The 26,106-nt window shown below is 38.2% G+C and overlaps 1 long non-coding RNA gene across 1 annotated transcript in view; it reads left to right on the forward strand.

Moving 5' to 3' along the window:
- Positions 1-5,993: 5,993 nt before the first annotated feature.
- Positions 5,994-26,106, forward strand: part of LOC111091743 — a 32,016-nt gene continuing 11,903 nt past the window's right edge. The window contains exon 1 of the long non-coding RNA XR_005375968.1: positions 5,994-6,097. This is a non-coding gene — a long non-coding RNA (uncharacterized LOC111091743). The remainder of the gene's footprint in view (positions 6,098-26,106) is intronic.

Raw genomic sequence — 26,106 nt, forward strand, 5'->3', positions numbered from 1 at the left:
AGGAGGAGATGGAAGAAGAGGGGGAGGAGAAGGAAGAGGAGGAGGAGAAGGAGGAGGAGGAGATGGAAGAAGAGGGGGAGGAGGAGGAGAAGGAAGAGGAGGGGGAGTAGGAGGAGGAGAAGGAGGAGGAGGCAGAGGCGGCACTCTACCCCATGGGGCCTGAGGCTCGGTCAGTCGCTGGGTTTCCTGAGGAAGGAAGGCTCCCCCAGAGAACCGTCAGGCCCGGGCTGGGCCCCATATAGAAGGCCCCCTGGGGGGGGCAGCGAGAGCCTGGGGCCCTCCCTGCCCCCAACACCAGCCGCGGGCTTCTGGGGAAGGCCGCTCCGCAGTAGGACAGCTGGGGACACACTGTGGCGGGACACGACCAGAAGGGCATCGCGCCTCCAACGGCCCAATGGGAGGCAGTGCGGAGTGGGGTGAAGGCCGCCCGAGGGCCCACGGGGGAGGATAGGGTGGACCATGGCGCGCGAGACACAGGGTGCAGCACCCTCAACCCTTCAAAGAAGGACATCCTGACACCTGCTGCTGCACGGGTAGCCTCGGGGACATCTCAGTGGGTCAAGCCAGTCACAAAGTCCCAGGTACTCTAGGATCCTACCTGCATGAGTCACGTCCAGGGTCAGATGCAGAGGACTAGAGCCAGGATGGCAGGTGAGGGCCCGGGGTTGGGGCCAGTGGCCTTTTAGTTCTGAGAGACGGACAGGTTCTGCAGATGGTCATGCGACCGTGTCAACCTACTCAACGCGACTCAACTAGACACTTAGAAATGGTGAAGATGGGTTTGTTTGTTTGTTTTACCACGATGAAAAATTATTTTTTAAAATTCCAGGGTTGGCATCATCAAGAAAGAGCCATGCTAGGAGGCGAGGGAATGACTGTCATCATGGCGAGACTAAAATGTGGCACCTCTGAAGGGCTAAACTGGGACTTTGCCCATGAGAGGACACAAAGCCAATGCAAAGAAGCCAACGTCGGGACAAAGAAGCCAAGCCTCGGCCCACGGCGTGGAAACCAGCCACGGGCCCAGCCTCACGGCAGGAGCCCCAGAGCTTGAAGGACTATCGTCCTCTTCCCCTTTTCCTTTCTCTTTTTCTAAGGATCTGTCTTTTACCTAAAATCTCACTTCATCTCTTCCCCTGCCTGTCAGAGACGGTCGTTCAACACGGATCATGAACCTTAATGTCAACGGCCAAACTACCAACTTTTAGAAGACAGCGTACAAGACAATCCATGCGAGTTTCAGTCTGCCAATGAGTTTTTGTTGTTTTTTTGTTTGCATTTTTTTCATATTCCTTCTTCTTCAGCTTTAATGAGCTGTAATACACAAATGAAATCTGTATCTAGCAGAGGTGGGCAAGTGGATGTGTTGATACACACACTACGTTATGAAACAATCGCCATAATCCAGCAGGTTCCCCTCCCATCACCTCACGTGATGACCATTTTCTTTGTGTGTGTGTGGTGAAACACTTGAGTTGTGCCCTCTTAGCAAATTTCAAGTAAGAACACAGTATTATTATTTATTTTAAAGATTTTATTTATTTATTTACGAGAGACCCAGAGAGAGAGAGACACAGGCAGAGGGAGAAGCAGGCTCCATGCAGGGAGCCGGACGCGGGACTCGATCCCGGGTCTCCAGGATCACAGCCTGGGTCAAAGGCAGGCGCTAAACCGCTGGGCCCCCTGGGCTCCCTGAGACCGCAGTATGATTAACTACAGTCACCAGGCTGTCCATCAGCTCTCCAGACTTACTGAGCCTGCATTAACTGAAACTTCTCAACAAATACCAAGAGAGCTCCCTCCCGCCACCACCACCACTTTTAGGCGTTAAATGAGAAAAAGTTCAACCTCCTGCTTCCCAAACAGCAGGAACTAGCTCTCCGATGATTGCATTTGCATCTTTTATCAACTGTCAACACACTCTCCGTACCAGGCCCTAGTGAACCTAGGCTTCTTGCAAAAAGTAGGAGACAAAGTCTTCTTCTTGAAGAGAAGAGTTATGTGAGAGCCCTCATGTAAGACGCTTTGCCACATACATACTGCATATTTTTATTCCCTCATAAAATTGATTTATCTTCTCAACAGAGCAAGGACGTCTCTATTTTTTTCTTTCTTTTTTTTTCCCCTGACCAATGGGCACTTTCTCCAATTTTTATGGTAGATTGACATGACGCCAAGGAATGATGACTAAGATAGACTATGCAACCCAACTGCACTTGAAAATCTAACTTCTTCATCAAGTCAGAGGACAATTGCGCCTGCCTCCAATGGCCAGTGTCCCTTAATGCCTTACAGAATGCCCATAGTCGGAGTATTTTTACCACCTGGACACTGAGTTTTCAGCATTATAAAATTTGAGAAAATTCATTCACTTGAAAAAACATTTAACCCGCCTTAACACTCAGCCCTATACTAAAAACAAAAACCAACAATGTCTGGAAACATGTTTTTCTTCTATTCTACTTTCCACTGTTTCAATGAGCATTTCCTTGGAGCAAGCTGCTGTCAAAACTAAATGCTCCCTAGAGGGAAAACAAAAACAAAAACAAAAACAAACAAACAAACAAACAAAAAAACAAGCATTCTCTCTGACTTAGGGGCCCCTCTTGGTATGATTTATTTCACCATAAACTAATTCAGTGAGAATGATGGAGCCTGTGCATCGAGGTCACTCTTCTAAAACCCAAACAATTCTCGCACACAAAAGTGACAACAGGTAGCGAAGGAGGCATGAAGCTTACTAAGGCTGGCTGTTTGTGCCTTTTATTTTGTTCATTTTTGTTTCTCTTTTTCTGAAAGCCCAGCTTTTTAATAGCAGGTGTAACCCGACTCAACCCACCCAAAAATTCCCATCTTTCCAGTTCAGACTATCTCCTGCCATGGAATGACTCCAGATGGTCAGTCAAGAAAATAGTGATGGCAAGCTCAGAGAATTCTACAAAATGTGTAAATAGTCCACTAATAAGTTAACTACTGGGGGAAGCAGATAGAATTAAATGCAAAAAAATTAATTTTGAGAGAGAGAAAGAAAAACATGGCAGAAAGAACGCAAGCCACAGAAAAGGGAAGGGAGGGAAGGGAGGCAGGAAAGAGGCGGTTATCCTCTAAAGCAGTGACAGTTGAAAACTGTGAGTGCTGTAAAATATTTACACGTCCTGAGTGCTTTCCCCTCTCCTGCCACATTGTGCCAACTCACAGCATCTTATAAACTCTTCCAATTTTTATGGTCCTTTAGGTACAGAAGCTCATCAGCTCAAAGGTGAATGGCAACTATTTCACAGAAAATAAACTTGGGATATTTTTATGGGATCATTGCTCCCAAGACAGCGAGAGAAGGAAGAGGAAAAAAAAAAATTCAGCACACTGACCATTTTTAAGTTTCGATCCCAGCCAAACCTCCAACCCAATCTGACTCTGAGACTGGTCACCTCAGACTCCTTTTGATTTCCTGCACACCAGAACATAACCATGTGACACGTCGAAGAATCAGAGGTCTTGGAAGTCAGTGTTGGCACAGCTGGGCTGGCGGTCCAGCCGTCTTGACGTTGCCCGGGGTCCCATTCAGGAAGCACAGGGGTCAGTATAAGGATTTTATTTAGACATTATTTTTGACCTTTGGGTGTCATAACTATGAAGAAAGGTTTCAAAACCACACAATAAACTGGAGCATAAAGATCCCGTATGGGATACCTGAAAATAACTTTTGGAATAATGCAAATGTTTAAAGTAGCCTGAAGTGAAACTTCAATGTTTAATCAGCCCAGCTGCCTGTGAAGCTGGCGTTGGGGCTGGGGGAGGAAGTAGTGGTTTCTTTTTGAAGCCTGGCTGCTACCAGGCCAGGAGTGGCCAAGTTGGGGGGGGGGGGGGGTGTGGACTGCCTCTCCCCAGCCCACGTGGCTTCTCTAGAGTGGTAGAGACAAGAGAATTGTCTTTTTGCGTCTTTTCCTGAAGGCAGAAGAGAAGTTGGAAAACATGAAACACAAAAGGACGAGTTGGAAAACTTAGGGCTCTAAACTGAAACATTTTTGTGGCAATTAAATTATAAAGAAACCAAGCCGCTTGTAGCAGAAGGAAGTATGCTGAACACTGAGCAAACAGAGGTGGTTGGAAGTGGGTCTTTTGTTTTCTGCTTTGATAAAAAGAAATTGAGGGCCAAGAAATAAAAGAAAAGATGACCAAGTGGGACGACTTCTCCCCTGGGTTATTTCATTTTATGTCTTTGGTCATGAACTACCCGTGAACCCAGAAAGTACCCTATACCGCCCTTCTCTTCTAAGCAGTCTACAGCCTCGCAGCTTTTGTTAAGCTCTGTGGTCGATGGTGTGATTACAAAAGAGGACCTCCTCCCCCATGCTCTTTCTCAGCTGAAAAAACGTCCTTCCTACGTCACTAAGAATGCAGAAGAGGAACTTCCATAAATACTCACCTCTCTGCTTCCAGGCCCGTCACTTCCCTCCGGTTACTCTGCATGAACCTCCCGCTGCTCCGTGCTGTGAGTTTCTCCCAAACCCCCTTCACCACCAGCTATGACCCTGTTTACTGTGTATCCATCCTCCTTTCTAATAAAACCACTTAAAAGCAGTGTTTCTATCAGCGCTCTTCAGGAGAAATATAAGGAGCCGCATTTGTAATTTTGATTTTTCGAGTAGCTACATTAAATTCTCTTGCTGAAAAGAAACAGGTGAAATGAATTTTGATGATATATTTTCTTTAACCCAACATCTCCAAAATCGTATCTTTTCAACATGATTGTTATAAAATTATTAGGGTACTTCACGTTCTTTTTGTGATTCTACTCCAATGGGGGTGTTACCCTTATAGCACATTTCAATTACAGTGGCCACAGCTCAAGTCCGCAGTGGCAGCCGGTATCCAGCGGCCCATCCTGGACGGTACCTTTCTGTGCTGTCCCAGTCCCTCCTCCCATCCCCTTTTGACTCCACTCTAGTCAGGCTTTCGCCGTCACCACGCTGCTGAAATTGCTTTTGCCAAAGTGCCAGTAATCTCCATTTCACTCTATCTAGAGGTCAGTTCTCAGCCCATATCTTGCCTGACCTGCCAGCAACATTTGACCCAGTTCATCCCCCTTTCCTGCCTGATAAACCTCCTTCACTCCACTTCCAGGACACCACAGCCTCCTGGCTTTCCTCTTGTCTCACTAGTTGCCACCCTCAGTCTTTTCTGTTAGTGTACTCTCAGCTCTCTGCCCTGCAAACGACGTCCCAGTGGAAGGTCCCAGGGCTTAGTCCTTCATTTTATTCACTTTTCTAGGTCCCTTGACCCCTTGGTGATCTTGTACGCCTAGCTGTCGTCTCAAGCCGGTATTTCTTCTGAGCCGCAGCCCGCCCTGCAATCTTCATCTGGGCCTGCATGTACATCTCCATCTGGGTGTCACAGGATATCGGACTTAACTCATCCAAAACTGATCTCTTGATCTCTACCTCCTGAACCTCCTTTTTCAGCTGTCTGTCCCATCTCAGTATATGGCAATTCCTTACTTGAGTGGCTCGTGCCAAAAGCCCTGGGACACGGTTGCTTCTCTCTTGCTCATAACCTTCAACCAGTCCTTGAATAAATACTCTCAGCTATGTCTTTAAAACAGATCCAGAACCAGGCTATTTCTTTCCACCTTGTCTGTTTTGTTTTTTTTTTTTTTTTTTAAGATGTTATTTGTTTGTTTGAGAGAGAAAGAGAGACAGCACAGTAGAGGGGAGGAGCAGAGGAAGAGGGAGAAACAGAATCCCCACGGAGCAGGGAGCCTGATGTGGGGTCCCTGGGGCCATGAGCTGAGCTGAAGGCAGATGTTAACCAGCCAAGCCCCCCAGGTGCCCCACCACCTTGTCGGTTTTGCGCCCCATAGTAAATGGCTAGCACATGCTAGGGTAGTCAGTAGTAGGTGAGGGACCACTTCTTGAACCTCTGAGAAACAGGAACTGAAATAAGTTCTCAGTGGCTTATTCCCAAGTGCAGCGGGTGTTACAGATGCTACAGCAATAGCACACATCTGACGGTAGGAACAGGACAGGCTCAGAGTCGACCCTGGGTAAGAGGACACAAAATAGAATGGCTGAACCGTGGTCACTTGCAGCATAACCAGGTAGGAAGCCATGGCTCGGTCCCTCACTTTGCCACTCTTTATCCATCCAAAGCCACCAACCTAGGCGCGCCAATCATTACCTCCAACCCGTCTAAGAATCACCATCGCTGTCTCTTGCTTGGGTTGCTCTGATTGTAAAGGCCCTCGTTCCAGTTCCATATGTCATCTTCCCTTCTCCCTTAACATGGTGTAAGAGAAGGAAAACCTTTGCAGGCTCCTATTTTAATGTTTATAAATCAGCTTTGTGCTCTAATAGTTTTTCTATGTCATTGAATCCAAAATTTTTTAAATCGGGGAGTAGAAATCACAAAGTAGGAGACTTGCAGATTTTACATATTAAAATGAAAATTTTCTGAATATATAAAAAAAAGCTGAAAAATATTTAAAAACTGGGGCAGGGTGCCTGGGCAAAGATGATTGAGCATCCAACTTTTGGTTTCGGCTCAGGTAGTGATTGATCTCAGGGTGGTGAGATGGAGCCCTGACTCTCTCCCTCTCCCTCTACCCCTCCCTCATGTGCTCATTCTCTCCCCCGTCTCTTTTTAAAATAAATAAAATCTTTAAAAAACACATTAGAAATTACTCAACAAACTGAAAAAATGTCACAGACACTAAGTTAAATGATTAATATTTAAATAGTGCAGTAGAATAGGAAACAAAAAAAAATATGTCAATAATACAAACAGTCCTTGAGAGCCAATACAAGTGGTTAGCAAACATACTGAAAAATGAGCATCCCTAAGAAAACAATTCAAAAACTGATAAATAAATCTTGTATTCAAAATCTCTTATTCAAAATTAATAGCAAACATTATTTTTCCAATAGTGATAGAATAAACTGTGATATGTATATTTGGTATTATAGAGCCCATAAAAATGACATATTGCAAGAATTTATAATGATAGAAAAAATTGTAACTTACATGAAAAGAGTGAGATATTAAATTATATGTAATCTTATATTTTAAAATTTCTAAATTTTAAAAAATTATAAAATAAGTAATAATTACACATTGAAAAGATTAGAAGAAAAGTTGCCAAAATATTATTATCTTTGAATAGTGGCATTTTAGACATTGTTGATGTTTCCTACAGTGAATATATATTATCTTTACAGTGAAAAGAACTCCCTTATTTTTTGTAAATAAATGAAATAATAAAAATACACCTCTCATCCTATTGATGTAATTCTCTCTTAACATCATTCACTATTAGGCTTTTATGCATTTGGTAAACACAAATCCTTTTTATTTATTTAATAATATTTTACTGTCTTAGTAGAATCTAAATTATTGCAAACATGTTTCTAAAAACAATGGACACAATGCTGGTGAATAAATAAGCAATCATAGTTTCTTGTTGACTTCATGAAATTAGAAAGAATCTAACCATTTACATCTACATGGATGGAACTGGAGGATATTATACTAAGTGAAATAACTCAATCGGAAAAAGACAATTATCATATAGTTTCACTAATATGTAGAATAAAGAAATAGTGCAAGGGACCATAAGGAAAGGAGCGGAAACTGAATGGGGAAAACTCAGAGAGGAAGACAAACCATGAGAGCCTCTTAACTCTGGGAAACAAACTGAGGGTTGCAGAAGGGGAGGCTGAGGGGAAGGTAACTGGGTGACGGGCATTAAGGATGACATGATGTGATGAGCACTAGGTATTTTACACAACTGATGAATTATTGAAAACTATATCTGAAACGATGTACTTACTATGTGTTGGTAAATTGAATTTAAATAAAAAATTTTTTAAAAGAAATAAAAAATGCCCCCCCCCAAAAGAATATGCCTCTCATCCCTCCCTGTCTACAAAGGGACAATAACTAAACAAGGCTTTGGATCCCTGAGGTCTTTCTTCTCTTCGTATTTGAAACACACAATCTCCTTGAAATTCCAGAAGGAATTTCAGCAAATTTTCGAGATGAAATGGGTCAGATCTGGGCTTAAAGAGTATAGAGGTTGATGTGACCCTTGATCTGAAAAGCTGATATAATAAAACAAAACTAAACTAATGCTAATTTTTAAATCATTGAATGCCCAGTTCATATTAAAAAGTCCAAGTTATTTCCAAAATGTCTTTTTACTTTTTGATTGTTCCAATCAGATCTAAACAATATCTTCTTATTGGATCCAGTAATATTCTCTTAAATCTAAAAGCAAAATATTAAAAATGACATAAATTTCCAATTACAGAAGAATGCTTAAATACATCATAACTATGAAAAGAAATAATATACAATCAGTAAAAATATTTTTTCAATTAATCATTATTTCAATTATTTATTATTTATTGTTTCAAAGACTATTTACTGGTATGGGAAAATGTTCCTGAGATCAAATTAAATGATAGGAAAAAAGTCAACAATTTTTTTCCAGAGGATAAATTCTTCGATATGGGATTTCTGTAACAAAGTGATATATTTAATTCCAGCAACAGTGTATAAAAGAACTCCCTTCCCCTCATTCTCACCAGCACTGGAGATACAGATTTTTAAAAATCTTGATGAGCAACAAATTATATCAGCCCATTTAAATTTGGATTTTAATGCTGAATTCTACTCCCAAAATATACTACATTATATGTTAACTAACTTACTTTAGATAAAAACTTGGAAAAAAATAAAAATTAAAGAAATTTGGATTTTAAGTTGGGGTGAGGGCAAAAATTCTACATATGTTTATTGGTCATTTTTATTTCTTCTTTGATGAACTACTTATTTCTAGACTTTATCTACTCTGCCTTTTTTCTATATAAAAATAGTTTTATGAATATACGATGTTTTTGCATGTTAAGGATATTAATTTCTTATGTTACCAATATTTTCCTTTACTCTATTGCTTGCATTTAATGATAAAAAATTTTAAAGCTAACATATCTTTTGAAAAATCAAACTTTTATGTAATCAAAGATCTTTCTTTTGCTCCATGTCTTTCCTCATTCTGTTTACTCTTAAAAAGTGTTTTTACATTTTTTCTAATCTTTTTACAAGTTCACATTTTATATCTAGATCTTTATCTATAATGTGGTTTTGTATCAGCTAGGAGAGGAAATCTAACAACATTTTCTTCTAAAATATCAATATCTTAATATATATTTCTTAATAATACATTAGTATCCCATGGATACCATGATACTGATGCCATCAGTATCAAATCTTAAACTTACATATATACTCAGTATATTCTTAGATTCTTCTCTGTTCTACTGATTTACTTGTCTTTTTCTCTGTAAAGTGCCATATGATTCTTATTATAGTAGCTTTAGAGTCTGCTGAAATATTTGGACAAATGTCTTTTTGCTATTCTTTTTCAAATATTTATTGGCATGTTTTATACATTTTCTCTTCCATAAAATTTTATATAAATCTATAAAGTTCCTTAAAATCCTCATCTATATTTAATTAAGCATTACACTTATGTGTACATTTGAGAAGGACTGACAAAGTCACAACTAAAGGATGCTCTCTGCAACAAAGTTTACAATAGTAATAAATTTAAGTAATCCAAAGTTATTTTAATCAATAAAGGAATGGTTAAATAAATTATGGTATATCCACATATGATAACTATTCTGCAAAGAACACTCTCTAAGATTCATGTTCTTGTCCAGGCCCTTCCCACATTGAATCAGGGTTGGCATGTGTGTCCAATAAAATGTAGCAAATGTGATACCAAGTTGTTCTTAAGAAGCTTTGAGGATTCCATCTTGGTCAATGGGAAGTATACTCTGGGGGAAGCCAGCTGCCATGTAAGAAGTTTAGATGCCCTAAGACCTTCCTGCTATGAGACATCCTCAGGTACCTACATGAAGAGGCCACGTGGAGGCAATAAAGTGCCCAACCAGTCTCTGCTCTTCCAATTGTCCTAATTGAGGCACCAAAACCATGTAAATGAAGAAGTCAGCTTAGATATTCAGCTCAGCCGAACGTTGGATTCCAGTCCCAGCCGCCATTAAATTAGAGCCACACAGCCTAACTTAGTCAACCCATGAAGTTGTGAGGCACAAAATAATTGTGTTAAGTCACTAAATTTTGGAATGGATGGTTTTGCAGCCAGAGATAGTCACAACAGAAATTGGAACCTGGAACTGGAGTGCCACCATAACAAAATCCAAAACGGGTGACTTTGACTTTGACATTGGGCAGAGGCCAGAAGGTCTCGAGAGACAGTAAATGAAGGCTAAAAAGGCAGTGAAGATAATCTTATTGGAGGATGAAAGAAAGGACTAGTGTTATGTAATGGTGAAAAGTTTGGCAATATGTCACTCACGATAATGAGAAAAACAAAAAGGATTCCTAATGAATTGGTGAATTTGGCTAGAGAATTCTAGGCAGAACATCCAAGTGGCCAAATAGTTTCTTTTAGCTACATATGATAAAGTATGGATAAAAAGAGAGGAGTCAGAAACAGAGCAATTTTTTAATAGAATTTAAAGAAAATTTATGATATCTAAGATAATCTGTCTTGCAAAGGGTCTCAAAGTAAGAAATGCCCTCAGGATAAAAATTAAAGATGTAGCTGTCAGACATTTTGTGAAATGCAACACACATACATGTTTTATGAGTGTTTATAAGATACACACATACACGAAACCTGTATGTGTGTTATATTGATACGCATACATGATAGGTTTAAATTTTAAATTCTATTTAATTTTTAAGAGATTTATGAATGTTGTTTTCATTAAATTAAATGAGCCCCAATAAGATTCATAGGCAATACACAAAGTTGTTAAGAGAATACTCTTCAGAGAAACATCACCAGCTTTGACCAAAAGGAACAAAGATAGTTCAAAATGAGAAGAAATCTCAAGGCCTCAACATTTACAGAATGAGATAGCCTCTCAGTTGCAAATAAGGACTTTTTCTTCTGAATCAGGAAAATTGACTTGGAAAGCCAGATAAGAGCCATGGAGAAATGTTTCCAGGTAGTAAGGCTGGGTCCTGATATAGCAACTAGCATTACGTGCCTAGTGGAGATTTGGAATTGCTATGGAATAGTTACTATTATATGATTCTAGTTCTCATCTTTTCCATGTTATCCTATGTATGTTTTATAATTATATCTTAAATGTGGGGTCCACATAACTTGTCTCACACAGTGGACAAACTCAAAAGGACAAAATACTATGACAAACTCAAAAGGATGTGATAGATCTGGAATAAAACCTGTATGTAATATGACTTTAATTGAGAAAAACAAGTATTTAATATACATGTTATGTAAGTATTTAATATAGTATGATTCCATTTTGATTAAAAGAAATATATATTCATACCTATATTTCTTATGTTTATCAACAGAGAAATAGATACATAGATAGGTATACGGCAGGCATACACATAAATAGATCTTTATAAGCATAGGAAAAATTACTCAAGACCATATACTCCAAACTGCTAATAATGGTTATTTCTAAGGATTGACATGGATAGAAGTGAGACTCTGTTTCTTTATAAAAATTCAAAACATGTGCTGGGATTATAGGTAATTTTTGCTTTTGGATATTTTAGAGATAATTTTAAATAAGATTAAAGTTTAAAACCAACCAGCTGTTATCATATACACACACACACATATATATGTATATGTGTGTATATATATATATGTACATATATATGTATATATACATGTGTGTTTTTAAATTTACATTTTAAAGCCTACTATATTTACATATAAACATGGATGTGTGTATGTACATATATATACATAACACACATATATCTGTGTTAAACTTAAAAGATGACTGTTACATGGAAGGCAGTATGTTCCTTGTTGCTTTAGTTACAACAATACTGGCCATACTTTAAAAGAAAAAAATGATCTTTTTTTTAAATGACATTTTTATGATCAAATGAAAACTATGTTCTCAAAAGGACTGGAAGATATACAGGCAATCTGCTACAAAGTCACAAAGTAATTCTTGAAAATCCTAACGTTCTGAAAAATCAAGTACTGGCAATAATAAGGCTTACCAGTAAACATAAAGGCTAGACAGCCCTCTTAAAACCTATAGAACTTTCTGACAAAAATAATCAAAACAATAGTACATTTGAGTCCTCTCAGGCATTAGACCCAGCATCACAAATAGATTATTTTTTTCACCCTTAAATACTAGGACTCATGATTCCTACTTCAAGAGTTAAGTCCTTCAGTGTATGTGCTCCTAATAGATACCAGTCTCATCAAAACTTAAAAATATATTTAAACTATGGCAATTCATCAAAGAATGTATTAGCATTGTGAATAATTCTTATTATACTTCAGGTTTTTTTCTTGAAGTATATTGATAAGGCTTTTTCAAATTATTTTAAGATAGCTCACTCTTAATCTCTTCAAAATGTTAAAATGCTGGGAAAAAAATAATCTCCCAGTAGATATAAAACTACTGTGTATGGACACATTTCTCTATTTATCAATCACATATGAGTTAATTGGCATGTAAAGCAACTCACATTATAGCAGAACACTGTGCAACAAAATGTTAATACTAGTTATTCCTGAAATGTGAAACTATGAGTAATTATAATTTCTTTTTATGATTTATCCTTATTTTTAAATTTTTATATAACAGGCATTATTTTCCTAATTAGAAAAAGAGGGGTTTTTTTTTGTTTTTGTTTTTTGTTTTTTTTTTTTAAGAATTGAAACTGTCTCCTTCCTTTGTAATTCCTCACACTCATGTAATATATACTTAGTCCTGTCACCAGTTTCTCTCCAACAGTACCTTCAAATGATTGCTCACTTTGGCCTCCACCAACTTCTTAGTTTTCTTGTAGAATTTAGAATTTAGTTGAATTTAGGAAATAGTTGAAAAATATTCCTCTACATTAGATATGAGATACAGAATGAAGAACCAAGGGGCAGTCCCAGGTCTTCGGAGATTATTTTCACTACAAAAAACCACTTTTGGTGGTTCATGGCAATTTCACGACCCATATTTGTGAGAGCGCCTGGCTCCTGCAGGAGCATCAAACTGCCTTGGCCACTTGACTCTTCTGAAGTTTTCTTCATTGACCAAAGTCTGGAAAATCAGGCCCTCTGGATAATGAAATCCTCCAATGGGCAAGTGTATTCTGCTTCTTTTCCAGCTCTAACTTGGCCATGTCTGAGCACTATTAAGCAAAGCATAAAATTCTTTACTTTTACTGTCATCAGTTGGGAGCAGACAAGGAGGAACAGGCTTGGGTAGGAGGGAAAAAGTTTTTAGTAAATGTAAGAAAGTTGCTTAATTGCAAGAATTTCATAAGTCATCCAAGAAGTGGTTGTTTCTAACCTGCATCCTAGGGATATTAACTCTTCTGAAAATGACTGCTTGATCTCAGCTCCACTTTTGTGAAATAACAAACCCAAATTCTATCATAAGTAACTATGGAAAGGATTATTTTCCTGACCTAAGGACCTAGAATATCACTTTTTGAGGTTTATATGACATTTCTGGAAAAATCACCCAACACTAAATATGGTGCAGGGATTTTAGCCTATATAATGTCAGGCTGTACCCTGGAAGCCCTCAAATGATGTCAGCCACTGGGCCTAGTACCACAGAAGGACAGGTAAATGAGATTATAACAGTTGGAACAGATGATCCCATGGGTATAGTCCCACCATCATCAACACCACAAAGAATAAGCCCACCTTGCATCAATCCCATATCAGAACACCATTCCAATGATCCTTCCTTGTCTGTTCCAACCCTAATACTTCATTTCCCATAATCTTTAACTAGGACCTCTGGAACTATTTTTTAATCAAACTTCTATATACCCTGGACCTAATTTCTACCTGCATATTTTTCTCTTGAAGTTACTGTTTCTCCTGTAGCCCTCTTGTACCTGTCATCATCTTACACTGCATATATCTGTAGGATCAGCAAACTTCTTTGTTCCCCATTGCTGTTTCTAGTTTATTAGCTTCTTATAAAAAATGTTAATCATATGAATTAATGATTAGTTTTGGGATTCAATAATTTGTTTATACTATTCTCTCCACTATCCTGATGCTATCCTCTACTGATCTAATTATTCCTTTTATTCATCAAAGATTTTGTGACTTTGATCACAGTTTTCTCTGCCAGGAAGCACAAAGTCTCTGGATCAGAGAACATCATGTTTATTACTCACAGAGCATGTTCACACCAGCTCCCTGAGCCTCAATCCCCATAAGGTGACATAATGAGAGCCAGAAAGAAGTACCCCATGCAAACAGCAAGGTTGTATACAGGGGAAGGTACCTAAGATGATAAGCTTACTTAGGGTGCCTAACACATCTGCCCCGCCTCCCTTCTGGAAGGAAAAAGAGAGAAAGAGAGACAGAATTTTACTCTGGAAGGTAAACAAATCCTCTCTGAGATTCTGGGGGAAGGTCCTTGGGTGTTTACTACCCAGAAATGTAAGCACATGACCCCATGAAAAGTAAGTCTCTAAGTCTCTCTAGAGTAACACACTATCTCTAGCTTTCTAAGGTATATTCGTTATTCAGTCATCATCTAACCAAGTTTGCTAGTGTTCTCTGCTTGAAAAGCCCAGTCGGAGCAGAAATGTAAAAATATGCATGGAGAATTATCTCTCAGAATTACCCCAGAACTGGTCATTACTCAAAACCTCTCTATAACCAAAATCATTAAATCATGTTCCTGCTAACTCCTTTCCACCCAGGTTGCTGCGTGGGCTCCTTAGATTACAAATGTTCTTTAATCTCTTTAGGGTCTCTAGTCTACAGACTCTTCCTCTTCCTCCCAATCCATCAGGCTTCTTTTTCGAATCCCTCCTTTCCAACTTGAATTTCATGTTACATAATTTCAATAATATGTTTGCCAGTATCCTAAACTCCCTCTTTTTTTATTTACATTTATATCAGCAGCTGCTAACAAAATGACAATGTTACCTGAACCTCTTTCCCTCTGTTCCTGAGTCAAGATAGACAAGTATTGATGGAAAAAGTAACATATGGAGCATATGGGGATCATGGTGAAGTCATAAACACCAAAACAAATGTGTCCTCAACACATCTTAGCAAGATTCCTACATGCATTTAAATCAGTTCTCTTTCCCACTTTCTAGTAAATACTTCAAATTTTCTCCACCCTTCTTGGATCTCTAATTTGCCCTTTTATCTTCACCTTCCCTTTCACTCTTTTTTTTTCTTCCCTCTCACTCTTAAAAAATGGCCTCACTTCCTACTTCACAAAGAAAATAAAAGCCGTAGGACGAAGCTCCCATGGTGAACTCCTTATATCTACTCATCGTTCTTTCTCCTCTTCAGTTAGAGTAGAATTAGTCCTTCTCTTTTCTAAGACAATTTGTTCCGATTGCTACATTGGCCTTTCCAGGTACCTTTCACCATCTCTTCTCTCTCCTTTATATTCCACATTTCCTCTCACTTGAATCTTTCCTATTGACATTTACACTTACTCAAGTTTCTGCCATCTACAAAGGAAAAACGAAACAATCCTCATACCTTCTAACTAGTCTTTCCACATTTACTTTTGCTGTCTTCCCAATCTATTTTCCACCCCACAGCCTCTGTGATCTTTTCAAATTAGACCATGGTCACCACCTCCTAACCCTGCCCCACTTAAAACTCTTCAGTGGCTTCACTAGCCCTTTGAATGATAACCCAAGCTCTGCAAATGCCTTATAAAGCCCTGCTGGCCTGACCTGTCCCCCGCCCCTTTCAACTTTAGTTTGCACAACCCTCTTTCCTTACTCTCCGTACTACATTTTCACTGCTCTTCTTTCTCTTCATCAAATTTGCCATTTCATTTATCCCCAGGACCATTGTGCATGCTTCTCCAATTGCCTGTTGTGTGCTTCTTTCTTTCTACATTCTTTACCCCATCCCTGACCAGCTCATCTAGTTCAGAAATTTTCTAATTTGGGGAAGACTTCCCAGAACCCCAAATCAGATAATTCTCCTTCAGAGTAATTATCTCTGAAATACATTTATCTTTGTGATTATTTGATTAGTAGCTATGTCCCTCCAGCAGACTATAAACTTCATTAGAAAAGTAGAAAAATCCAGCACGATTCCTTGAAGTTTAGCCCATCATAAACAAAGTATTGAATACATTTCAGATGAAGGAATAAATGAATGAATGAAGACTGGCAAAGAAGTACTCCTCATCCACCCAGCTCCCATAATCAAGACAAATCTTGGTTTTCTAAAGAAGAAGTTGTCATAGCCACATCATTGATGTTTAGTTCCTAAAACAAGCTATATTATATGCTAAAGGAAGAAGCAGGGCTAAGAAAGTTAGTGCTGCCTTCTGCTCATCCTCTAACCATCTTGCTAATCCCCAAAGGAGGGCATTCACCACAAGGCAAAGTAGTCATCTCTGTTTCTATTATTCTTAGTATGTTTGTTGAGTGACATGTCAATTACAGTCCTCTTGCCCCTGATTGCAGGGGTCATTTGAGCCTAAGAGAACTCACTCTTAATCCTGTCCAGAAAATACAATATCATATTCCAGTTTGGTGGTTGAATGTACCAGATGGGTACACATGGCCAAGACACTGCAGGGTTATGAACTCTGTGGGGTCAATATACTCACAGGAGAAAATTCTGAGATTTAAGCTCTTGGAAGAGATGACCACTGGAGCTGAATTTTTAAATATACTTTTATGGGATCTTATTTTCAAGTTGCTTCTTCACCATTAGCATGGAATCAGCCATTTAGGGAACAACCTCTACAGGAAAATCAGATGCTTCTCATTTCCAAGTTGACTCCTTAGAAGACCCTGGAGTGAGTTCATCGTTAGTTACCTAAAGAATTTCAAAACATTTAATTTAGTGGCTGCAAATGACAATGACAGTAACAATAGATACTCATTATGGATCTTCTTCTAGAAGCCTGGTGCTTCATATAATGTTCACAGCAATCCTGGGAAATAGGAAACACCTTTAGCATTTTGTATATGAGGAAATTGAACCTTAGGAAAGTAATTTTCCCAAAGTTCCTTGGGATATAGGTGAGAAAGCAAGATTTCAAACCCAGATTTGTCTGAAGTAAAAAAATCTTGGTTTTTCTTGATGACACCATGAAGATACCTAAAGTAATGTGAGAATGTGACTTCCAGAATGTGCTGTATTTTTCCATAGTTTCTTCACCCACTTCCTGCATCCTTACTTCAGGTTCATAGGTCTTTCCCTCTCTCATCCCAAACCCATTGTCACTTTCCTGAAGGAACACAAAATAAGATGTCTTAGAGAAATAGTGATTTTCCTGGGTTTCCTCCAGTAAGAACTCCCTGAACTTTACCATAAACCACATTGGGCTAAGAAGGCCTCTGCTGTATTTCAAAGCATCTAGAGTCTACTCCTACCACGATACACACTAGGTTATAATGTTTACCAGTTTGTAGTTCTCTACTACAGAGCTTCTGAGTAGGATGAAACAAGTCATAGTCACATTTGCATCTCAAGCACTGTGGCATATAGTTGGCAATTTTCTTATTATTAAATACATCAAGACACCTCCTTACTTCTTTCCAGATCCTTAAGAATAGATATCATACTTTTTAAAGTAAAAAAATTAAAACTAAAACAATGCAGAAAAAGGTCTTCAGGGACACAATGCCTGCCTAAAGCAAGTTTAATGAAAACAACATTACCAGGCTAACAAGCTTCAGGTAACAAGAAGCAGTGCAGAAGAACTATATAAATATGGAAAGAGATTCCCTCTGAGGCATAGTGTAAAGGAAAAACCTAAAGCTGAGAATGGACATTGAGAAAAAGCCCCCAGCCAACCAATCTCCACCCTAAGCACATAGTATCACTAGAGAAATTTTAAATCTATGATGCATTCATTGTAAGTAATCATAATAATAATAGTCTACAATACCAGCTCAATTCCTGACTAGATTGACCAATAATCCACACTGAGGCCTAACAGAAAGAAGTATTTATTTCCAGGCATAAAAACCACACTTTAGGATCTACTGTCCTACAGAAGATATCTAGCCTTCAACAAAAAAATTACAAACATACAAAAATAAAGCAAGAAGAAACAACACACTATTTAAAGTAAATAAATACAAAAAGACTCAGATATAACACAAAGTTTGAAACCATAAGGCAGGAAATTTAAAATAACTATAATTATATGTTAAAGGCTTTAATGGGTAAGGAAGACAGTATGCAGTATCAGACAAGTAATTTCAGCAGACAGATGAAAACAACAAAGGGAGGTTCGAATAGAGATGCTAGAAAAAAAAAAAAAAAACACAGCTACAGAGATGAAGGATGCCATGGAGTGGATCATCAATAAATTTGACACCAAGAAAGAATCAGTACCTGAATATAGCGTAATACAAATTACCCAAATTGAAACACACACACACACACAAAAGAGTGAAAAGAGCAGAACAGAACATCCAAAGGATGTAGGACAATGATATGTATCTTTTTTTTGTAATTTGTAAACAATTATTTTTTAATTTAAATTCAATTTGCCACCATATAGTAGAACACCCAGTTCTCATCCCATTAAGTGCCTTTCTCAGTGCCCATCACCCAGTCACCCCATCCCCCCATTCTCCTCCCCTTCTGCAACACTTTCTTTGTTTCCCAGAGTTAGGAGTCTCTCATGGTTTGTTTAACTCCAGTTAAACTTCTCTTAGAAGAAGAGAAAAGGAATAAGGCAGGTAAAACATTTGAAGGTATAATGGTCAAGAATTTTCCAAAATTAATGACGGATACCAAAATACAGATCCAAGAAACACAGAGAACATCAAAAAGGATATACACAATACAATGCAAAACAAACAAACCCTAGAAATACCTTCTTCAAACTCCAAAAAACAAAAATCAAACAAAAAAAAACTGTCAAAAAAACAAAGAAAAGAGAATAAAATGTTGAAGGCAGACAAAAATAAATGATACATTAATACTGATATAAACAAATGATTGAATAAGTAAACACTGGAAAAGAAAGGACAAATATCCCTTGCAGAAGAATTTCCAATAATTTATGCAGATACTCTCCCCTTAAGGAAGGAGAGTAGAACTCCCCACTCCTGAAGTATGGGCTTTGCATATACATTTACTTCCAAAAAGTTCAAAAAGAAGGGAATAAATGTAAAATGGAGAAACCTAACAAACACCACCTCTGCCAGATGATCAAGCCAACATCAACGGCGATATGTCACGTTGACAACACATACCCTTGATATGATGGCACAAAAATGTCACTTTATCCCTCCAGTCTTCTTCCCCAAACTCTAAAACCCCAGCCTCACCATGAGAAGAACATCAGACAAATCCAAATCAAGAGATATTCTAAAAAATATCTGACCAATATTCTTCAAAACTATCAAGATCATCAAGAGCAAGGAAATTTTGAAAAACTGTCACAGACAAGAGGACACTAAGGAAATATGACCAAATATAACATGGTATTTTAGATGGGATTCTAGAACACAAAAAGGACATAAGGTAAAAACTAAGAAAATCTGAGTAAGTATGGATTTTGGTTAATACTAAGCTATCAATATTGTTTCACTAATTGTAATGATCTATCATACTAATATGAGATACTAATAATAGGGGAAATTTGGTATGGTGTATATTGAAACTGTTCCACAAGTCAGTTTTTCTGTAAATCTAAAACTGTTCTAAAAATAAGTTTTATTAGACACCAGATAAAGCTAAAGACATATTGCATACAGAGGAACACAGATAAGAACAAACTTCTCATCCAAAACTGTGAAAGCCAGGAAAATATAGAGTGACATCTTTAAAGAAAGATATTTTTTAAAAGTTAACCCAGAATTCTGTATCCAGGAAGGCATTTTTTTTTAATGAAGGAAAGATATTCTTTTTTTTAACTGAGAGAATTCATTGCCAGTAGACCTGCACTATAAAAATTTTCAAGAATATCTTTCAAGCAGAAAGACTATAATATCAGACAGAAAGTTGGATCTACACAAACAAATGAAATGTGCTGTAAAGAGAATGAATAAAGGTTTATAAAATCATCTTCATGCTAGTAAGTGTTCTAAAAGATAACTATGCGAAGCAAAAAACATTATCACTATGTTGTGTGTTTATAACATAGCAAAAATAAAATGCAGAGCATAAGATACAGGATAGAGAAATTGGGAATATACTGTCTTAAGGTCCTTATGCTACATATGAAGCAATATTGTATTATTTGAAGGCAAGCTCAGATTAATCAAAGACTCATGTTGTAAGTAGGGCAAGCACAAAAAGTTAAAATAAGAAAGAAGCATAAATAATAAGCCAATATTGAAGATAAAATGAAATAATAAACAATTAAATTATCCCCCCAAAAGGCTGAAAATGGCAAAATAAACAAAGAACAGATAGAACACATAGAAAATAGCAAGCACGTGGGCAGATTTTAATGCAACCACATTAAAAATTACATTAAATATAAGCAATCTCAACAAAATAATGAGAAGACAGAGATTTTCAGATTGAACAAAAAAGCAAGATCCAGATTATATGCTGTCTACCAGAAATTCAATTTAAATATAAAGATGAATTTAAAGTAAAGGGATAGAAAAATGTATAGTATACCAACAATAATTAAAAGAAAAGCTGACATAATTAGTATAAAATGAAGTATACTATGAAAGGAATGTTACCAAGGAAAAAAGAGAAAAATAATCTCTGAACAAAGGGATAAATTCTCCAAGAAGATATAACAATCCCAAGTGTGTATTCACTTAACAACAGAGCTTCAAAATTCTTGAAGCAAAAGTTTATGGAACATAAATGAGAAAATAGAGAATCCACAATAGTAGTGGAAATTTCAACATTCCTCTTTTTATAATTGGTAGAACAAGTAGACTGAAGTCCTGATCATTACTATCAATGAACTTGACCTAAGTGATATTTGTAGGATTACTACACCCAACAATAACATTATACATATTCTCTTCAGGTGTAATTATTATATTCAATTAGAGCATATTTTATTCCATCGACAAATTTTACCAAATTTAAAAGACATCATAGTAAGAGTGTTCTTTTACCATATCAAAGTTAAATTCAAAAATTACTAACAAAGATATCTGTAAACCCTCAAATATTGGGAAATTAAATAAGTCTAAATGAGAAGGATCAAAGAGAAGGTCTCAAGGTCAATTTTAAAATATTTTGTACTAAAAAAAATAAATAAAAAATAAAGTATTTTGTACTGAGAGAAAACTAAAAAGCAGCATATAAAAATTTGTGGAATGTATCTAAAGCAGTGCTTAGAGAGAAATGTTAGCATTAAATTCTTATATAAAACATAGTCACAAAAATCCTGTATAAATACTAGCAAATTTAAGGTAGCAATCTATAAAAATATATTTTAAAAGAAAGTACATCATGACCAAGTAGGATTTTTCCAAAATGTAAGGTTGGTTCAACATTCAAACACAAATCAATATAATTCACCATATTACAAAATAGAGAAAAAATAATATGATCATCTTAATAGATGAAAAGATCAGGAACAAGACAAGGTTGTCCTCTCTCACCACTCGGATTCAACATCACACTGAAAATTCTAGCAGATGCAATAAGAAAAAATAAAAGAAGGGCATACAGATTGGAAAGGAAGAAATGAAAGTCCCTATTTGCAGCTCAAATGCTTGTCTAAAGAGAAACACAGAATCTACACACACACAAAAAAAAATGTTTCTGAAACTAATAGTTTAGCAAGGTTGTAGGATAAAAATCAATATACAAAAATCCATTATATTTCTGTATACCAACAATGAATAATTGAAATTCAAAATATATAAAATAATACTATTTATAACACCCTTCTCCCAAAAATACTTAGGTATAAACCTAACAAAACACATGCAGAATAGGTATGCTAAAAGTTACAAAACACTGATTAAAAAAAAAAAAAAAAAAGCAGAGTCTTAGGTAAATGGAGAGATATACCATGTTCATAAAATGGAAGATTCAATATTGTTAAGATCTCATTTTTCCTTAAATTGGTGTATACATACCATGCAAACTCAATCAATATCTCAAAAAGATTTCTTTTTTTTTTAAAGATTTTTATTTATTTATTCATGAGAGATACAGAGAGAGAGGCAGAGACACAGACAGAGGGAGAAGCAGGCTCCATGCAGGGAGCCTGACGTGGGACTCAATCCCGGGTCTCCAGGATCACACCCTGGGCTGAAGGCAGCACTAAACCGCTAAGCCACCAGGCCTGCCCTCAAAAATATTTCTTTATAAATGCCAAATAGAATAACCAAAACAATTCTGAAAAAGAAAACACAAAGCTGAAAAACTCACTGTATATGTTCTCAAGATTTATGACAAAACTTTGGTTAAAAAGAAAAACTTCATATTTATAAAAGGATAAATACAGATTAGTGAGACACAATAGAGTCCAAAAAAAAAAAAAAACGCACATGCGAATATAGTCAACCAATTCTTGACAAAAGTGCAAAAGCAATTCCATGGATAAAGAATAGTATTTTCAACAAGTCGAATTAGAGCAATGTATGTATGTATATGATATATATATTATACATACATATATAAATACATATATATGCAAAAAATGAACCTTAACACATACCTTGCACTCTATTTAAAAATAACTCAAAACTGATGTAATGTAAAGGATAAAACTAGAAAATTCCCAGAAGAAAACATAGGAGAAATCTGTGTAACCTTGTGTTAACCAATGAATTCTTAGATATACCACAGAAAGGCCAATCTGTAAAATAATATATTTATATGTTGTACCATATCAAAATTCAGAACTTTTGCTCCATAAAAGATACTGTAAGGGAATCAAAAGGCAAGTCAAATACTGAGAGAAAATATTTATATATAACATATCTGACCAAGGACTTCTATCAAGAGTATATAAATTCTCAAAACTTAGTAAGAAAACAACTTTAAAAATTGATAAAAGATCTGGACATACACTTCACCCAAAAAAAGATACCCCGAAGGCAAATAAGCACATGAAAGATATTCATATCATTAGTCATCAGGGACCCAAATTAAAAAGGAAATACCACTATTTACCTACAAAAATGGTTGATTGATTGACCAATTTTGAGAAAGAGAATGAAAGAGAGAGAGAGAGGAGGGAGAAAGAGAATCCTAAGCAGGCTCCTCGCCCAGCACGGAGCTCAACGTGGGGCTCGGCCTCACAACCCTGCGATCACGGCCTGAGCCAGAATCAAGAGTTGGTGACTTTACCAGCCGAGCCACCCAGGCAAGACCCTGGATTATTTAGATCAAATAAACTGACAATACCAAGTGGTGTCACAAGATGCTCTCGGATCTTGCTGGTGGGAAAGCGAAATGTCACAGCCCATTTGGAAACCAAGTTCACCGTTTCTTACAAAGTCCACCCTGGGCTGACCATATGGCCCCGGGAGCTCACTCTCAGGGTTCTGCCCAAGAGACGTAAAATCCCACGTTCACACGAAAACCTGTGCACAAAGGTTTTACGGCTGCTTGCTTCACCATCACTCCAAACTGGACGCCGCAGCAACCACAAGGGTGAGTGGATGCACAGACCGTGGCACGTCCCTGCAAAGTTTTGCTACTGGATGGTGAAAAGGAACAGCCAGTCCACCCATGCACGCAACAGCACAGAAGAATCTCTAAGGGGTTTTGCTAAGAGAAGAGTCATCCCCAGAGGCTGCACGCTGCATGCTGCACATTCCCTTTACATGATCTTCGGGAAAAGGCAAAACTGCAGGATGGAGCCCAGCTCAGCGTCTGCCCGCCCTTGGAAGACAGAGAATGCACATGGACCAGCGGCGTGAAGTCATTTATTGAAGCAACAGAACCCAGTGTCTGTGGATCGTGGTGGTAGAGACACGGCGCTGTGTGTTTGCTGAATCTGTACGTCCCTAAGGGTGCATTTTACAGTTTGCAAACTTAAAAGCGGAACAAAAATAAGAGGTCCTTCATTCCAAGGAGAAGCTCGAATTGAAGAAAATTCAAAAAATTCAGATCTGCTCTAAATCTGGTCATCCTACAGAAGGGGTCCTGCCCCCAAGAAAAACCATGGCCCTATCCCCAAGTCCTGGGGGAAGCCATTTAGCTCTGCATGTCACAAAAGCATTTCTTGGAGGGGGAGGGAGTGTACTTGAAGATAGAATAATCGAATGAGGTACGTCCCCACGCTCCCTCCCTGCGCGAGAGGCCCTGATAACACACCAGCGCCGCAGACCGTTTGGGCAAACCTAACCCTTTCCCTCTTCAACAAACCGAGGACTGGAAAGCCTATAAATGTGCTATTTCAGCTGTTTTAAGCAGCTTATCGTGATTTTCTGAGAGTCTGGCCTCAAGACTCTGGATCCCTTCTTAATAACATTTAATGCTACCATTATGTAATTGAATCCATTTTGTCTGTGTAGTGGGAATATCATTAAACTGTAATTCATTTCACTGTCTTCGAGCTTTCAGACCCTCAAATCCCAGAGTCCAGAACATCAGGAACTTGAAGCAGGGAGCGATCCTAATCCTTTCTCTTCCCGCCGCCCCCTGGGCCAGGCTGAGTTTCTGCAGCCTGCGGTGTAACCCACTTCATTATCGACAACACCCCGGGGTGCCTCAGGCCCCGGCCCCATCTGCAGGCCGCATCCCCATGGGTGAGTGCCTTAAACCCTCTGATACAGACCGTGACACCCGCTCCCCATTTGCTGAGTCTCCGTCTGGGCCCAGAGCATTCCTGGATACGCCGTCATGTCAGGAGATGGTACCTTCTCCGACGGCTGCGCCCTCGACGTTAAGTACCTGGCACCTTGCCACCTAACGTGCAAGTAGCCACAGGATTATTGGAACCACATGTTCATTAGCGACGTTGGCACTGGCTCAGCCTCCACTGTCCGAGGCTAATGTTCTATATTCCATCATAGCCCAGGCGCGGGGACAGCGTAGGATACAGTTCGGGCCCGAGAACAAACAGTCTTCTTTGACGAAATCCGAGTCCTCAACTGTTAGAAACACGATCCGGTTTCTATCTTGACATATGTCTGCACTGATGTTTCAGAGAGGGACGTGTTTTGAAAGAAAACACCGTTCTTGCACTGTTATCTTTGCAAAATTGTATTGATTCTTTCCACCACTCGCAGGGACAACTGGAGTCTGCCGGCTTCTTGCTGTGCTAATCACTCCATCCCTGGAGATTCGTGCAAGAGTGTTTCACTTAATATAAAGGAGTGACTCAGAATCGTTGCTTTCAATTAAGAAAGCCTGAGAGAGTTCTGAGAACAGTGTTCTCTTCTTCTGGAAGTGGAGGGGGGAGGGGGTACTTGGACAGGGGGGGAGGGAAGGAAAGAAGAGAAAAAAAAAACATAAGCAGAAAAATGACTTGTGCACTCAAAATGAAATCATCAGTTCCATGCACTATTTTCATCAAATTTAATTCAGATTGCCCAAGTTCTCAGCCTTTCAGACATGATTTATTTACAATGCATACTTGCTTTTTTGGTTCCATCCTGATAGAGAGACATGCTGGGTTTTTTTTTTTTTTTTAACCTTTTTATTATCATTTATTCTCATGTGTGTGCATCTCACACATAAGTCAGGGGCTTTTGATTTCCCCGTATCTTTTACTGGAGAAGCAAACCCCTCTCCCAATATGTGTTCCATAAAGCCGCCAAAAGCATTTGTTTGACCCCACGAGCTGTATTTTTCTTTCTTTTTACAGAAGTTTTCTACAGCAAAGCATATATTCAAGCCCCTTCTTGTTTATGTGTGGCAACCTTAAAGCAGGATTTTGCAAATTTAGAAACCTACATTGTGGGGAAACGGATTAAAGTGTTTTTATGTTTGCTTCTGGAAATCATGGCATCGAAGGCCAGGTTTTCCCTCCCGGATGATCCACGAAGTATCACAATCCTCCCATGTATGGCCAGATCTACCATAATAAAATATTTTCCAGAAATCCGAGGGGGATCTAACCTCACCAGCTTCTCCCCAGCGCAGCTGTACTCCAGCCAAAACCAAGTACTCTCAGGTCGGGGTAAGCGTCCCCCGCATGG

Source organism: Canis lupus, chromosome 22 (genome assembly GCF_011100685.1).
Source record: "Canis lupus familiaris isolate Mischka breed German Shepherd chromosome 22, alternate assembly UU_Cfam_GSD_1.0, whole genome shotgun sequence".
Taxonomy (NCBI): Eukaryota; Metazoa; Chordata; class Mammalia; order Carnivora; family Canidae; genus Canis; species Canis lupus.